The sequence below is a fragment of the Danio aesculapii genome, chromosome 23, assembly GCF_903798145.1.
Source record: "Danio aesculapii chromosome 23, fDanAes4.1, whole genome shotgun sequence".
NCBI lineage: Eukaryota > Metazoa > Chordata > Actinopteri > Cypriniformes > Danionidae > Danio > Danio aesculapii.
This window is the reverse complement of record NC_079457.1, coordinates 27,498,734-27,516,759: the sequence shown is the minus strand read 5'-3', so window position 1 is coordinate 27,516,759 and position 18,026 is coordinate 27,498,734. Positions and strand designations below refer to the sequence as shown.

The 18,026-nt window shown below is 36.1% G+C and overlaps 1 protein-coding gene across 2 annotated transcripts in view; it reads left to right on the top strand.

The window, feature by feature from the left end:
* The first annotated feature begins 224 nt into the window (after positions 1-224).
* Positions 225-18,026, top strand: part of foxp1a (forkhead box P1a) — an 82,725-nt gene continuing 64,923 nt past the window's right edge. For both annotated transcript variants that reach the window (XM_056448938.1, XM_056448937.1), the window contains exon 1: positions 225-363. The gene's annotated coding sequence lies outside the window, so the exon portion shown is untranslated. The remainder of the gene's footprint in view (positions 364-18,026) is intronic.

Sequence of the window (18,026 nt, the reverse complement as noted above, 5' to 3'; positions counted from 1 at the left end):
ACTTCTTCGCATATGATGTTCTCTAAAAACTCTCCCCAAAACGTCGTTTTGATATGACTTTAGTCATTCTGTATGACTTTAATACATTTCATTTTCTTTATCATTTATAGTTCAACGCTTGCTGTAAACAATCGCGCATAATTGCTATCTATTCCCGCGGTCTGTAAAGTAGTTCCCGGTACGCGCAACGCGGACGGATACTGTTGTTTACATTGTGCTGCACGCGGCGGTGTGGCGGCCAGCGCGGTGCTGCGCGAGCTTCATGGGAGACCGACACACTGCGCCTTCCAGCTCGCGAAAGTTCGTTCCGCGGTCGCTGTTAAAGTTTTCATTTCTGTCTGTTGAGAAACCGCTTCATCCCAGGTGAGTTCATTGCGTATATCACATTTCCTTTCTCTGTGTTTATCCCTAATTTACATGCGAGATAGATTTGCTAGTTATTAGCCTTATCATAACTAACGGCAGCACTGGGGAGCAGACAGGAGGAGCAGCTAATTCAAAGGTCTTCACACTTTTATCGGCATTTATTTGGAATTTTATTACAGGTAATTTGTTTTGAACAAAGTCGGTGGCTTTAATAACACCGAGTAATTTCCGTAAGATACTATTTAAACCTCTCATGGCAGTGTTAGCTGGCCAACATGTGCCTTTGGCTCAGTTCATGTGGAGAACAAAAACAGCCTGAGTAACTTCAGGACACTGCATGCAGTCTGTCGTAAATCACGTCTAAAGACATAACTGCACTATTCTTTTATTAAACCATTTGACATGATGCGAAGCTAAAGACGTAAATGCATACTGTACCTATACACACACATATACAATCCACACAAATATGTACATTATTAGACTAATATTTTACATATAAGAAATAAGACATCAATTCAAAATACATTAGAAACACACAATTCACCAGATGCTGAAATGTATCTTAGGCCTACAAATAAGAAATAAATTATATAATTAATTTAATAGTTTATACAAATTTTGAAATTTACTATCTTGGTACATTTTTTTTTCAACCGCCCGGATACACTTGACCTTTTTACCATATTTTTTTGCAAGCACTTTATTTATGTTTGTTTATTTGTTGCCATTAGTTAACCACCATTCAATTGAGTGTAAATCTCAACTGTCTTGATTCTGGTCAGCAGGTTTAAACAAGAGTTGTGTCTCATTCATCGTCTGATATAGATGTTACTGTTACTGTGTCTTACATCCTAGTGCCTACTATATATATATATATATATATATATATATATATATATATATATATATATATATATATATATATATCTGTGGTTTTCACAGCCACTATTTCAAGACATGCTTTCATTAATCTTCATGAGTGTACTATAGTGTTAAAAAGTTCTCCTTCAGCTTCACTGTTTGATTTCCAAGTTGTTGAAACAACAAACAAAACAAAGCAACGCCTCTTGACAGGTTTCATTTCTCCTTTTTGCCTCTGAGCGTTTACAACTCAGTTAATCATTTGTTGGAGCACTTTACAGGCATCCCATTTTGCCTTTTTGACTCGAGTCGTCTGTTCTTAAACCAGGTGTTACTGCCCTTGGGATCTGGTTTCTCAGTTTATGCTCCATTGTAAATATCTGCCCATTCATCACTACAGGTATTCAATAGTGTAGAGTCACAAACCTTTTTTTTAAATCAGCCTTTAGCTTTAAATATCTCCTTGAGATGCCACCTGAAATCTGAAGGGATAATTAAAGGTTATATAAAAGATGAAGACAAAAATGAAAGTTTAATATTTCCCCTCTAGTGGTTCTAAACCCTTATTTTTTAAATAAATGCAAAAGACGTTCTGAAGAAAGCTGAAAACCATTGACTTTGATAGCAGGAAGAACAAATACTATGGAAGTCAGTGGTTACAAGTTTCCAGCTTTCTTCAGAATGTCGTCTTTTGTGTTTTACTGAAAAAAGAAAGTTAAACAGGTTTGGAAAGAGTCAATGGTGGGTAAGTGATGACAGAATTTTCATTTTGGGTGAACTCTCACTTTAAACATTTTTTTGACTTGTAGAACTTTCTAGTTTAGTCAAATCCAATCTGAGTCATAAAAAAAAATCTGCTCTTTCGCGATCTACAGTGGCAAAGTCTAGGTTTGTCCAATAAAGCACATCCATCTACAATATAAAGTGTCTCACATGGGTGCAGGGGCTGAATAAACCACGTTAGTCTCAACAGTGCATGTGCCATGTCATGCACCAAAAAGCCAGTCTCTCACGAATACAAGTATGACAGTATGTGGACGTTACACAAAACTGTTTATGTTTAAATGTGCTGTATGTAAGTTCTTGAGTCTTCTAAAGCATAACAATACCATAATATGTTTGCAGATATTTAAGAAACATGCTAAGTGAACGTTCTTGTTTATCTGAAAAATAATGCTGAAGTTGGGTATTCTGCTTTGAAAATATGAGTTATGTGCCGGAATGCCTGTCTTTGTTTTGGTTCTTTTAGCTCGCCCAATGCCACTTTAGCCACTTTCAGCACCCTGGTTGGCCTTGGTGGAAAACTGCGTAATTCATTCAGAAAGGCTCTCAAAGTGTGCATCTGTGACTGAAATGCGACCTCTGGTGGACAGTAGCAGACTCCAAAATGAGACGCAGATTCAGAGTTTTACATGGGGTTATTAATTAGAAAATAATACAAATATTACGAGCGTAAACATTAGGTGAGCAGGTCAAATTGTAACCCCGTGTCCTGACAACATGCTTCGTGAAGAGATACGCAGAGATTAGCAATTTGGCTGTTTGCACCAGATATTAAAATAAAGAAATTTAAATTTAAATTAAAGCCATTCAGAAGCACAGAATAGTGCACTTACTGCACTCCAATGAAATGGTAAGGTTTATAATCTAATTAATACATATTAAACCTCTTTAACATTATTAAATGCACACACTGAATCCTTGATCTGTGTTAGTTTTGAGTCTAAAGTTTAAAGAACGGTTCCAAAGTTCAATTTCAAATGGTTTAATATTTTTTTTTTTCAAGATCTGAGGTTGAACTATCTGCGGCTGCTTTCAGTAGTATGGCAATGAATGTCATGTAAAATGGCATTCAAACTCACATTATTAACATTTAACACTGAATAAAGCACATGAGGTGTACCTGAGGTGATCATTGTCAGTTTTCTGTTGTTTACCTGTGAGAAATAGAAGCCGTTTCTAATATATCAGTTCTAGGTGTTGGTTTGAACAAAAACTCATTTTAATATGAAAAGTTTTCCCTCTATTGCGTGCCGTTGCTTTTATATAGAATATAGTTTAAATTAGCCTTTAGGATTGATCGTCAGACTCGCTCCTGTTGGTCCTCAGTCTGGCAAACTGCGCTGTTTTTTTGAACCAGGGATGCAATACCTAGTTCAACCACTTGGTGTCAAACTTACATACTGCTCCATCTTTAAAATATGGATTTTTTTCTTACAAAACTGAATCGATTCACTTCAAGAGACCTGAGATGCGTCAGGTACCTTTATTATGGATGTGATTTATTGCATTTGTTTTGAACTGTTGAAGAGAAACACCTGTGCGTTGCCATTAGTTTGTAAGATCCAGAACTTTTTTAAATAACTTTTTTAAAAAAAGTTTAAAAAACAAGTACATATTGCCAATTATGTAAAGTGGAGGAGAGTGCATTGAGTTAAGAGCGTCAAAGCTTCCCACAAATGCACACTGCAGTTGACCAACACACACACAAAAAAATGAATGTAAATTCTCCTTTGTTTGTAAAGTTAACTGTTTAATAACTGCACTGAAAATGATCAAGTTTTACCCCACTGCTTTGTTTTTTAAAACTTTTGTGGCATATTTTGAACTGTCAAGGAGCTATAAAGACCAATTACACTCATACAATGAATGAAACACATTTGTGTCTTTTCTTAAAGACATTGGCATTTGGATGGAAATTTATGGCTTGATGAATCGATCAATTAAAAAAATGTTTCATAAGGAATGAATGCATGCTGTCTTTAATAATTAAGTGAAATGTCTTCACAGAATAAGGACACAGCCTCATATATAGTTATAAGACAAAGACATGTCATCATTTGCCACATCACAACTTGTTAAATCAAAACCTGGAAGATGGGTAAACCCCCATTAGCCGATTTCTTACAATTAAAATTAGAACTGCGTGATATTGAACAAATCTGACATTGTGATATTTTGTTTTGCTGTGATATATTATTACAATATGTACAAAATTTCACCAGATTATTTAAATGGCTCTATTTGAAAAGATTTCATTAGTTTAGTGTTTTTTTTGTCTTTTTCTATGCAGTGCATCTGCATAAATAATTATTAAGCAAAAATAAATAAATAAACAGTGCTTTATGATTTTCTGCAGAGTCTAATAGTTTTTTAGGGACAGAAATTGTACAATCAAATGTAAAAACGCATGGTTATCGCTGTAGAAATAATTATATTTAATAAAATCTTAATCTTTTAAGCTTTAATAAATAATCTAATCCTGCGATGTGAATATTGCAAAAACACACATTGCGATGCTTAAAACAATATATTGTTCATCCATAATTAAAACTTACGGTAGATTACATAGTCTTCTTTCATACACCACAGTTAAAATGTTAGCAAATATAGTTTGTTTCATTAGCCTTTTATTTGTTCAGCATCATTTTTTAAAAAGTTTTTTCTAGCTGTGTCAGCTCACAACCCCCCCTTTAACACCACAGGAACCCCCTGTTTGGGAAACCACGTGTATCATAGTACGTTGTTCTTTCATATCTTTCTGCTCCAGGCATTTTTCGTCATGTTGCTGGCAAACCTGTGATGACCTGTCTTGTGTTTCACAACTGCATTATTGATAAAGAGTTACTGTCCATCAAAGTAGTGTTTATGTACAGCACGCTGCCCTTTTCAATCCATATCTCTTTGTGTCTGACTAAATGAGGCATCAATTGACAATAGGGCTGTGCATTATGATGATACACATCACATGGATGAAATAAAAAGTCGGATCATTTCATATTGTGCTTTATCGTTTATTTTGTGGTGTTGCAAAATACATTGTTTCCAGTAAAACCTTTACCTAAACTGTTTATCATTTGAATGACCGCAGTCTGGGTGCAGGCAGAATTGTGAATAAAAGTACGGTGAGAAGAGGGCTGCGCAATATATCGTTCCAGCATCGATATTAGGTCTGCACGAAACTAGAAAAATCCAACAGCGATATTTTTTTATTCTGCGATATATTTCGATATGATCACAATTTCACCAGATGACTCAGATATCTCTATTTGGAGATATTTATTATTTTAGATTGGTATGATTCTGTAATCGACAATCTAAAATTATAGATAAAATAAATAAAATAAAATAAACAATATTTTATTGTTTACCATGGAGTCTTAACACTATTCAGGTATATAGTAATTAAATAATCAAATGTTGTATGTGTAAACAGTGATAAATTAATCATTATTAAAGTTACAAACGGAACAATTTCTTAAGCCTAAATACAGTCATAGGCCTTAATAAATAGTTGCATGTATCTATTATAATCCAGACTCAACATTGCAGATCCTGCGATGTGACTATTGCAAATGCTCACATTGCGATATCGATGCTGAAACAATATATTGTGCAGCCCTAATCGATATCACAATGTGTGCATCTGCAATAATCACATTGCAATACTTGCAATGTTGAATCTGAATTATACTTGACCATGAGCTACAGAATTGTATTTAATTATTGTATTTATACAGAATTTATATGATTTATGCAAAAAAAAAAAAAAAAGGTTTTCTTATTTAGAATTTATGACTTGTTTCTTATCCAAATATCTACATTTCAAAGGGAAAACAAGATTATTTTACTTGCCCCACTGACAAATAGTTTTGGTTGTTTTAAGGAAAAACTTGAAAAGGAACCATTTAAAGAAAAGTTGAAAACAAAACAATATTTTTACTTGATGTAAAAGTGTTTAGATATTTGTACTAGAAACGAGACAAATCATCAAGGTAAGAAAAGCTTTTTTTCTAGTGGGTTTATTCACTCTCTGTACCTGAATACTGTTAGACTCCATAGAAAACCATCAAACAGTTCTATTCTATTCATCTTATGAAAATATCCCATATCATAATATTTAATAAATAAAAATATTTTAAATATCCCATGTCACAGAAAAATAAAATATCGCAGTATCAGATTTTTCCAATATCATTCAGCCCAGGTGAGAAAGTTGCAAATTTGAAAATTGTTTACTATGTTTACATTTTGTATTTCATTTAGTGGTATTTTGGGCTTGTAATAATGCATTTTATATTTCAATAATATTTATTTTGTATTTCTGCATTATTAATCAAACATTTGCCCAGAATTTCTACATAAAAGTGAGAAAAATAATCAAATATGAATGAGAGCAATGAACACATATTTGATATTTAAAATGTCAAAAAAAAAAACATCTGGTCAATATTAACTGATTAAATTGACAGAAACATATACTGATATTAGTGTATGAAATGACTACTATTGTGATATGAGATTTTTGTCATGTCTCCCAGCCTTAATTGACAGGTTTCACCATGCTTCTGCAATAACACCCTTAATGACTTGCGCAAAATTGATGTCTGAATTCTTAATGACATAACCTCCCCCACCTCCTGTTATACAGTAAACAAGATGCTCAGGAACCTTTAATGTCAATGCCATAACCTGATTAATGATTAACGTTTTTCTAGACACGTCAAGATAAACACCTTTACGACACATCATACTCAGACAGTGATGGCTGTCTGCCGAAGAAACAACAAGCTATAGTACCTAAATTGCTCTATTGCGCTTGTGAGACAAACGGTGTGATAGTTGAAGGGAGTGCCACGAGCATGAGACAATGTAGGAGTAAGTCGAAAAAGGTTTGTTCTTTCCGAGGAAGCGGCACGTGTGGCACTAAGAGGCGTTGGATGCATAGATGAAGGTGACAGATATTTCCTTTTTAGGTGGGAGTTTTAGATTCCATTTCCCCTTTCTTAAATTCTGGCATCACCTAGGGTTTCCCCTCAGGTGAAGGGGTTTCAGATGAGTGTGTGAACACTGAGCTCACTTTGTTGTGGTGAGGAAACGTAATGGCTGGGTTGCTCGGCTTGGCCAGTGTGACAAGTTTGTTCTTGGTTAGCTTTGTGCAGTCACTGTCGTTTCCCGTTAGCATTTGGCGTAGTGAATGAGCTTAGTCGTCTGTGTGGGTTATTTTATTATGCAAACGAAACTATCAGCTCGTAACGTCTGCATAGTAATCAGTGGTAAATAAGCACGAGTTTACTTTGCGGACTGGAAAGGTGTTGCTGAAGAGTGGAGAAAGAGTGGCTTCACTGTTTTATCAGTGTAATCTATATGGAAATAGTGATAACTTTTCTGCCCTATCTCAACTGACTCGCACACCTATTCAAATACTCCGGAACAGTAAAGTGTGGTCGTGCTATCTGTGTTTGCCATCCTGGAGAGTTTGAGCACTTTGTGCACCACTGATGTGATCTGTAGAGAAGCGGACGCTGCAGACTTGTTTTAGTTTATGAATTGTTTGCATGAGGTTGATGTTGGAATTACGTTTCGTCAGGAGTTTTTTTGGCTCTTTCGTTTTTACATTTTGCTGTTGAGCATCAGGTCTCACAATATCTGTTCATACTCTGGGTTCAACGTTAAGGATTTTTTTTACTGGCCCGATTTAGATTTTTACTTGCCCTGCTAAAATTGTCACTGGCCCCACCAAAAAAAAAAGTTAATAGCTATTTTTTTAGTCACATATTTTAAATAATGTTTCAAAAGCCAAACATAACTGTATACTAGGGCTGTGCGATTAGTCGAAATCAAATCCCAATCGTGATTTGAAACTTTGTGATTAGCTAATCGCAAGAGGCTGTGATATAAAATTAGGGTTGGGTCAATAGACGATTCCATCGCCGATGGCCGATAGACATCACAATGCTGAGCCCCACCCCCGTCACCAACCCCCTTGTGAAAAATACACACTTAGGGCCCGTTTACACTAATAAGTCTGAGTTATTTAGAACATAATTTTAGAACGAAAACGATCCACATCCATACTGCCGTTTCATCTAGCATTTCTGAAAAACCCTCTTTCTACACTTCAATCTCTTAAGGCCCAAGGTGTTTTTTTACATGCATGTTTTATTTCTCTTTGCTATTTGGCCTTATTAGAACCTAATTGGAATAAAAACCTAAGTATCATGTTGTGATATGATGTACTTTTAGAAAAAATTGATGTTCGTATATGTGAACTTGTGGTCCAAATTTACATAAAACACTTTTTCCTGAAAATAGTTTTAATGCATATTTAACAAAGTCAAAGCAAGTAAAAAAAAATTCTATCAGAGTAAAAAACTTTTTTTCCCATTTTGGACAGTTAAAAATAGTGTTTTGGACGTATGCTGCAAAACAGTTGCAGGATGACACTGTATGTCTGTAACAAAATATAAAACATTCAAAGTATATTAAATAGCCACTTAAGAGCTAAAATGTGCTGTCCACATATGTGCACACGCAAGCCCTAGGAGGTAGAGGTGTGAAGTAATAGGGTCTCACGGTTCAGTTCCGATTATCATGCCATCGATTCGGTTCAATTCGATATTTCGGTGCATCACGGTGCATTGACGATGCTTTCCATACACAGTGTTGTATTTTGGGGGGTGGCTATAACAAGCTGTCTGTATAAACACACACACACATGGACACACAGCACCACACTGTCTCTCATTCACACACATACACAAACATAGACAGCACCAAACAAACACATGCTTGCTCGCTCGCTCGGGAGCGATATTGTGAGACCGCCCACTCCTGTTAAAATTACACCAGAGTTACCGCCCGCTCGCGAGCTTTATTAGGAAATTTATTCCCGCGCCGCATGAAATCTGGTCGGGTCCCGCGACAATGCATAGGTACAGCCGCGGGAATGCATACAGCCGAGAGGAAAAGAGAGGGGAGAAAGTCCCTCCAGCAGCCGAGAGGAAGTCACGCCAGCAGGTGAAATGGGCCACAGTGTGTGAGAGAGAGAAATGGAGTTCACTTTCATTCCCTCAATCGCAGAGAAATAGGGGCTTCTGCTGTAAGTGCCAGTGAAAGACTTTCCAGAAAACACACACAGTGAAATTTTTAAGTAGTCGGCGCCTGTAGTGTTGTAAATACCCACGCTCACCTCCCTCGCAACAGAGCGCATATGAGATAAATGACATCAGTACATAATAACCGGTTATGATTATTACTGAACCGATACCGAATCGTCTGTGTCTGCATCACGGTGCACCGAAGAAACAATTAATTTTGACACCCCTACTAGGAAGATACCGCTGAAAACGCACATCACGTGACCACACACACACATTCTGTCATGCGCTGCAGCATATGCACGTGTCTGAGCTCCAGGCAGTCAGCGGGTGCTTTGAGCACAAAACCCCAGAGAGCAGTGCACTGCAATTGCACAGAATTTTAAAGATGTGACAAAGCTGTACACTTCTTGTCCGTTGTGTTACTGGTTTCAGGACGCTGTTCAAATTTATGGTATTGCACCACAAATCAATACCTTGAGTTGTCATAGATGCTGCACTGCACTTTTCGTCTGGTGTATTGACCTTATTCTTCAGTGCTGAAATGTGCTTGTTTTTGTGATTGTTTTAGAACTTCTGATTCAGTTGCCTATGGGAAATGACTAGAAATAAAAAACGGTAGACAACGTTCAAACTACTTACTCTACAAACAATATACACACTGGTTACTCTACAAACAATATAATGCAATAAGAAAATCAAGCAGCATAATGAGCCGTTTTTAACATCTAAAAGTGAATGAGACCAGAAGTCTTAAGCCAAAAAGATTCCAATGGCTATAAGCTGAGGTCACACTAGAGTTTGAGCATTCAAAATTCTGTTGTATGGCGCTGTGAAAAGGTGCGTGATATTACAATATGATTATTTATTAATAAAGCAAGCGATTGCTCCATATTTAAAATTTCTGTAAAGAGAGGTCATGCTTTGATCTATTGGTCTCATGCAATCACATGATGCGATTTTGCAGGTCAGAGTTCACCAAACTTGAAATTTGTAATGCAGTGACTAGGCATGGGATGATAACTGTTTTCAAGGTATAGCGCAATTTGGAAAAGTCGAGGTTTTAAAACCGCCAAAATTTTCTGTAATACCGTTTCTAAGGTATGTGTAAGAGTTTTTATTTACTTTTTTTTTTTTAATTATTATTTTTTTTAATTTATATATATTTTTTTGTTGTTTTTTTAGGACAATTTTAATCTGTAAAGAAATCAGTGTTTTTGAAACTAAGTAAGACTTTTCATTGTTTAGCCTGACATGTTTACTGGTTCAAAATAATTTAACTCGTTCCTAAGGTACAGTATGTGTACGATTGTTTTTTTTTTTTTTTTGTCTCCAGCAAAAGATATCCAAAGATTCCGTTTTAAATTGTAAGGAAGTCTGCTTTTGAAAATAATGAAGACAGCAGAAGTCAATGATTCTTTTGAATTATTTAGCCTGACATGTTTACTGTCCCAAACTATTTTAAATGTTTTTCAAAATAAAATATATTGTGTTCAAAGGGGGAAAAGTTGTAGTTTTTTTTACATTTAAAAAGAATATATTTTAGAGCAGTAATCACAATACTGTGAAGCCGTGATATTTTTATCCAAGGTTATAATACCGTCAGAATCATATACCGGCTCATGCCTAGCAGTGACATGTGAAAGTTGTCGCACAAGCTTGTGTTTTCAGTCTGCCGTATTCGCATGTTTATGAATGGAAGTCTCTGGGGCAAAAAGTGCAGTGTGACCGAGGCTTGAGAATCACTAAGAAATAAAGACATGGTGGCAGTAATGTGATGTATAGCCACTTATCACAACAAAATCATATGTCACCATTACAAGATACATGGAAGCTCGAGGTTTGAGTTCTGCAAACCTGGACTAGGAATGAAAGTGAACTTCTGCACAATACTGCAAACCAATGAAGCACTGTGAACTGTTTTAAAGCTAGATCTCTCTCTAGCCCTGAATTTAAAGCAATTCCAATATAATTTCCAAATAACATTTTTACAGAACACTGTTGTTTTCAAGACATTTCTTTGTTAAACATGTTAAAACAATGCAATGTTCTCTTTGTTTTTATGGTTGTGTATTCTTTAATTTTGTTCATTTTTGGATATTCAGTTGTGCTCATTCATAATATTGTTTTGCAAAAACAAGGATAGGTTTTCTCATTCACAGCTCTTCTCTAATGCATTATTTAAAATAAGTCAACTTTAAAACTACAAGCCAAAAGTAGAATAATCTAATTAAACACAAGATCTTAACTGCTCATCTTCTTGAGTCCTCTTCCAAAACATTTGCTTTGCAGCCTTGGCTTTGCACACAGTTAGTAAAGTTTAAAAACTTTGAATGAACTCAGTCTAATATTTGACAAGGCTTCTCATCGTCCTCATGTTCAGTCTCTCAGTAGAAACCGCATCATTTCCATCTCAGTAAAGTGTATTTACATAGTAGTACACCTGAATGGAAAGCAGGCACTATAGCAAACTGCTCTGTACTAAGCATGTCACACATTTTCAAGATAATATTGTCTAGCCCTGTAATTTCACTGATGCAGCCTGCCTATCTTTTACTTGGCTCGCATCCGTACAGTGTGGTTTTGTGTATCTGCATAATTTGTCATGTGTTCGCAGCCCAGCTATGAAATGTGATATTCTATGAGGGCTGTCTCTTCCATTATCTCAGAAACCTCTCTAAAAATAGACCCATGCATCCAGACACCATGCTATAGCCTACTACAAAGTGCCATTAGCCTCTTCTTTCTGCTATCAGCCCTGTCTGGATGCCAAAACTCAGTTGAATGAACTTCCGATGGGCTTTTTTAGCCATTTACACAGTTTGATGTTCAGTAATCACCTTTAAACCGGATTAGTTGTAATGAAGTGTCTGTTGTGAATGGAGTACACAACGTACATAATTATAATAAACATCATGATGAGCGGTGTTTATTTAGCCCTGCAAAACAGGTTTGTACAGGCACAATAAGCTGTTGCTTCATGATGTTGCTGGTAAGGATTTTGTTGTTTATTTGCTTGCTTTTCTTTAAGGAATAAAGTTCACCCAAAATGATAAATTGTCATCATTTATTCATCCTCATGTTGTTCCAGACCAGGCCTGACAGACTTTTTACTGCGGAAACAGAATATTAAAAAAATAATTTTTAAAAGTCAAACAGTCAAACATTGAATGCCAGTAGTCATGTTTCCATCTAAAGATGCAAACTAAATTCATGCGCAAAACTGTATTATCGCATAAAAGACATGCGAACAAAGCAGTGTTTCCATCCTATGAGTCAAAGAGAAAAAATCGTCCCTTCCTGATTAACTGGCACCAAATATCAAGAGTAAAAATGGAATTTGCTGTGGTAGAAGAAGCTGAGTGAATCCTTTCGTCATTTAATAAAAGACAATGTCAATGTGAGGCACAGACGCTCTCGACAGTTCTGGAGGTAATTTTTAATATAATAACACTAATGCTGAAACAGTTAAGGCGTTTTAGAATGACCAAAACAACATTTCACATGTTTTACAATGTGCTCAGCCTGCTGTTTGTCCATTCTTATACATTTTTATAATCACATGATCTCTTATAACAAAATCACATGACTTTTTTTAATGCGCATCCTGGAATTTGTTCGGTAAAAGTGTTTCCGTCGTAGTTTATGCTCATTTTTTTCTTATCAAATAAAAAGTTTATCCTTATCAGTTATACCCATATGTTTTTTGGAAAGTTATTTTTAATTGCTAATATATTAATACTTTGGAATAATTTTTTTTTTCAGTTATGGTATAACTAAGGGTGTACTCACACTATGCACGGTTGTCTTGAACCATGCCAGGGCGTGATTGTCCCTCCTCCCTTCAGCCAGCAATTTTACCTTCCGAGCCTGAGCACGCTTATGTCATCGATGATGTGACTGCTCAGTTTAACAGAAGATAATCGCTCTCTCTTGGTACAGTGAAGATTGCTTTAGTTGTATTGTTTTGTATTATTTTAAGTCATTTGATTAGCAGTGACACACAGTCAAATCTTTTGCTGAGCAGATCCACTGAACAGCGGCAGCTGATGTGCAGTGAGGGATTTGCATCTTTAGTAAACTATGACAGTTTGCATTCATTGACAAGTAAGAATGATTAATATATCCACATGAAACAGTTCCTTAAAAGTGATGTCGTGTCTTCAGTATCATGCTCAGGCGCGCTTTGCACTCACACTACAAGCGTACCTCGCCAAGGCCCTACCAACCATGTTCTGGCACATATCTTCCAACCGGGTCAGGGTCGGACAACTGAACCACGCCTGGGTCCAATTCGGAGCACTCACACTTGTCAAACGAACCGGATAATGGGGGTCAAACATGCCTGGGCACGGTTCGCCTAGCCTAGTGTGAGTACACCCTAAATATTGGTGGACCTTATAGGAAGGTACTTTTGGTTGGTCACTATTTGATTTCTGTGGAGAATGTGAATGAATTAATCCAATCTTGAAAGGAAATTTATGTGTAATGCAAAATGTCATAGAAGTTGGCAAATTTTGGACTAATAAATCAAAATTATTGCTGATAAAGGCCAATATGTACTTCTGCATCAAGTCCACAATCCAAAGTCTGGCAACTCTAAAAATAATGTAACTACACATAGTGACAATACATATTGCAAGATCTGTGATTGGTCGGTTTGGTAGCGGTGATGAGTATGGGCTAGACATGAGCCGGTATATGATTCTGACGGTATTATAACCTTGGATAAAAATAACACGGCTTCACAGTATTGTGATTACTGCTCTAAAATATATTCTTTTTAAATGTAAAAAAACTACAACTTTTCCCCCTTTGAACACAATATATTTTATTTTGAAAAACATTTAAAATAGTTTGGGACGGTAAACATGTCATGCTAAATAATTCAAAAGAATCATTGACTTCTGCTGTCTTCATTATTTTCAAAAGCAGACTTCCTTACAATTTAAAACGGAATCTTTGGATATCTTTTGCTGGAGACAAAAAAAAAAAAAACATAAAAAAAAAATCGTACTCGTACTGTACCACAGGAACAGTATAATTCGTAAAACGGTAGAAAATTTTGGCGGTTTTAAAATCTTCATTTTTCCAAACCACGGTATACCTTGAAAACGGTTATCGTCCCATGCCTAGTGTGGGCAGGGCTCTTCCAATATCGTTCTATGAATTGGTGTATGTAGATATTAAGCTGTTCTGTGAATCTGTGAGAAACAAATAGATTGTGTTTTGTTATGGGGACATGAACACATGAGCTTCAGCATTTTATGGTTTTATTTGAGAGAAACTATTGTGATCTCACATACACAAAAAACAATGACAACCCATCAGCATGAAAGATATATTTAGCTTAATGAAATGAATTGCATTTGAACAGCAGTGTACTTCTGTTCTATTTAATAGTGTCCTATTTAGGAAATTTGATGATGGATACAAGTGTAGGAATCTTTCTGTAATACAAGCTCTCTTCTTTCTTGCACATATTGCATCCCTTATTCAAATATTTATTTATTATTGACTGAAATTGCTAGACGGTGCACAAGGTGTTTACTTGTTTTTAAAATCAGACTTTATTTTCATGTTCGGTGTCATTTTCTGTAAGTGAGTAGCCTGAGGCTTTCTATCGATGAGCTGGTTTTCATTTTCTGTTGCTAAGGTGAAAAGCGCGCAGATACGTGCTATTATAGAGAATTAATAGGTAGACTGAGTCTGATGAATTTGTTTACTTTATATCATTATTTGGTCTAGTGAATTGATTAATATGCGATCAATACCTAGAAGTAAACAACATTAGACAGACGTGCCTGGGCATATTAATTGCCCGGTTGAATGTTCAATTGCATTATGGGTAATAAACAGACCTGGTCATAATTACACAACAAACAACCTTTTTGGTTGACGTTCATACTAACTCGATTAGTCTAATTCAGTTTAAGAGCCACGTCTTGATCCTGCATCACATTAAGCACCTCCGAGTCTAAAAGCTAGCATTGCATTCAGAGCTTGCGAGTGTGCATTTATGGCTTTGCTTTCCTCTCTATTTGTGTTATGTATCAATATCTCCTCGTTGAGACTTCAAAGGCATTCCTTCAGGTTGGTGTATGTTTTCTCTTCCTGACAGTTGAAGTCCTCTGAGGCTTCACCTCTCCCCTAAAATCCTCATGTTTGTGTTGCTTGTCGGCTAAAGTTTGTGTCTATGGGAAAATGAGGCATTAGGAATGCAGAGGAACGTTCATGAGATGAAGGCTTATCATCTGTGCAAATAGAGCGATGCCAGTGTAAGTCAAATAAACACGCACAAAACATTCTTCAGCAGTTACAGTGTTGACGAGCTTTTGTTCTCTTTCATGTGTCTGACAATGTACGAGCGTTTAACCCAAACAAACTTGCATTAGCGTTTCTTTATAAACAGGCAAACAGGCCAATACTGGTTTGGATTGGCATTTTGTAGTTATTTCTAACACATCTATTTACAGCAAACATGCCTGTTGGCGGACTATGATAGAATGACAACTTTCAGATTTGCACATGATTCATATGAAGGCCACTTTTTTCCCACATTTGTGAACAGGTTGCATTACATTGTAATGCACTAAGTATGTACACTGTAAGTTTCAGTACATATTTGTCATGCTTTTCATGCCCCTAATGTACTTTCAGCTGTTTATCCGAAGCCGGATATTTGAGCGATATACATTACATGCCTTTTTGCTCCAGATTTCCTTCTCTGTGATCAATGAAGTGCATTTACTTTGCTACAAGTGCCTTTTTCCCCCCCGAAATGAATTGTAGTTCTGGCCTTGTGTGCTGATTGATCAGTTGAGCTAAGCTTCCATGACTTTAGGCAACACAGTAAGCAACTTATTTAAGGACATAATGAAACAAAAGTAGCAACAGATGAATTTTTATATGGCATGTTGCACAATTTGCTCACTAGAAATTCGTATTTAATGGTATTTTTGAGAAAAGAACTGTTCAGAAAGCATCTGATCATAGTGATATGCATATGTTCAACATGCATGAGCTCCTGCTATGACATGTTTGTTTCTATCACTTTTAACAATAGATGACTTCAGTGAAAGCAGGTTTAAATGTGTCTAAATCAGAATTTGTTCTTATGGACATTTGGCAGTAATTTGAGATGATTTCCATGTGAAAGCAGGCTGAGCATCATAGAACCTAACTATTTTAATTAATTGCCTTGGACCAATAGTAATTCAGAGGCGTTTACCAGCTAACTTTTCCAAATAGTTCACAAAGGCAAACTCAATCCAAACATGGTTTTGTCCTTGATTTCTTCAAAATTTTCATTGTAAAAAAAGTTTGTTCTTTGGTTTCATTTAAAGGGTAAGGTAAGTGATTTTTAGTGAGGCTAGCAGTTGCTAAAGCTAAAGACCCTGCCTACCCTTCATAATCACTGGCCAAACCCATAGCTCATCCAAAACAAAAGAACGCAAGCATTTTGTGCACTGTTTATTTTAAATCACTTGCTGTGCCTCATGTTTTTGACTAGGGATACGATTCTGATGATATGATAACCTTGGATAAAAATATCACGGTATCATTATATTGTGATTACTACTGTAAAATATGTTATTTTTTTAATGTCTGGCTAAAAACAACAACTTTTTGTTGCATATGAAATAAACCGATTAAAGTAAAAGCGTTTTTTTTTTTTATATTTGCTGAATTATGGGCTGACCAGTAGCTTTTGATGTGGATGGTCCTTTGCTGCTGGAGATACTGTTGTCCTGAAAAAATAAATAAATCCAATTGTCTTTTACAATAACTTGCATACACTGCAGGAACGGTATAACAGAATTTTAAACTTTTTCAAGTCACAGTAAACCATGAAACCGGTTATCATCCCATACCTATTTTTATGGAGTGCTCTGTGCAGCTGCAATTGGAAAAAAAGCCTTCTCTATGAGGAAAAGACTCCTGATGTCATGCGCTCCAGCACAAAGAGAGTGACATGTTGCATTTTCAGAACCGAAGAGGACATTTGGTGTGATCAGCCCCTTAAAATAATGCTAAGGGGAGCATTTTTGGAAGACTGCTGCCATTTTCAACTTTTTCGATGGAGACTTGGGTCGTCGATTAGCATAGTGGGAATCCACTAATGATGTGACCTGTCTGCATGAACAGGGTGCGCAAAGGTGTGCAAATCTACATCTTGACAAGCAGATAGGACAGCCTATTGTAACGATTGAAACCAAACATTTTTATTGAATAATTATCTTCTACAGACAATATGAATACATTTATATGAATACAACTTAATTTAAGGAATGCTATTGACATGTGAAGAAGCTTGCAACCAGCAAAACAAAACTATTTTTGAACCAATCTGAAACCCTGCCCTTATAATGTATCAGGCATTTAAGCTTGCCATGTCACTAGAAGGTTTATTTCCATATCTGTCAAATTTACAAACATTAAAATGGACTTTCTTTAAATTTGGCGTTTAAGGTTAAAGGATTTTTCCCCTAGCAAAGTCGTGTGCTTTTGTTTACAGTGCAGTATCGTTCTAATGTTTTATAACATAAATAAACCTTTGGACCAATTAGGATGTCTTGTTAGATAATCCTAATTTAAATGAGTGACAGTGTAGTTCACACAAAGCATGTTGTGCTATTGCTATTGTGACTCCGCCCATTAGGCAGCATATGACAATGATTTGTTTTTAATTCTTTGCATCAGTTCACCTTTAGTTTTACTCTTAGAAAAGATTACTTATCACTCAATTCATGATTGGTCCATATTTTCCATTCTAGTAATTTCATGGACCGCAACACTGTACACAAGCTCAAACCAATCAGAAATTTGTCCTTCATTCTCAGTGAAAATAAAACAGTGTCTCTGCCAGCCGAAACAGGCAGCGGCTGTGTTAGCAGCACTAAATAACAAGCACTC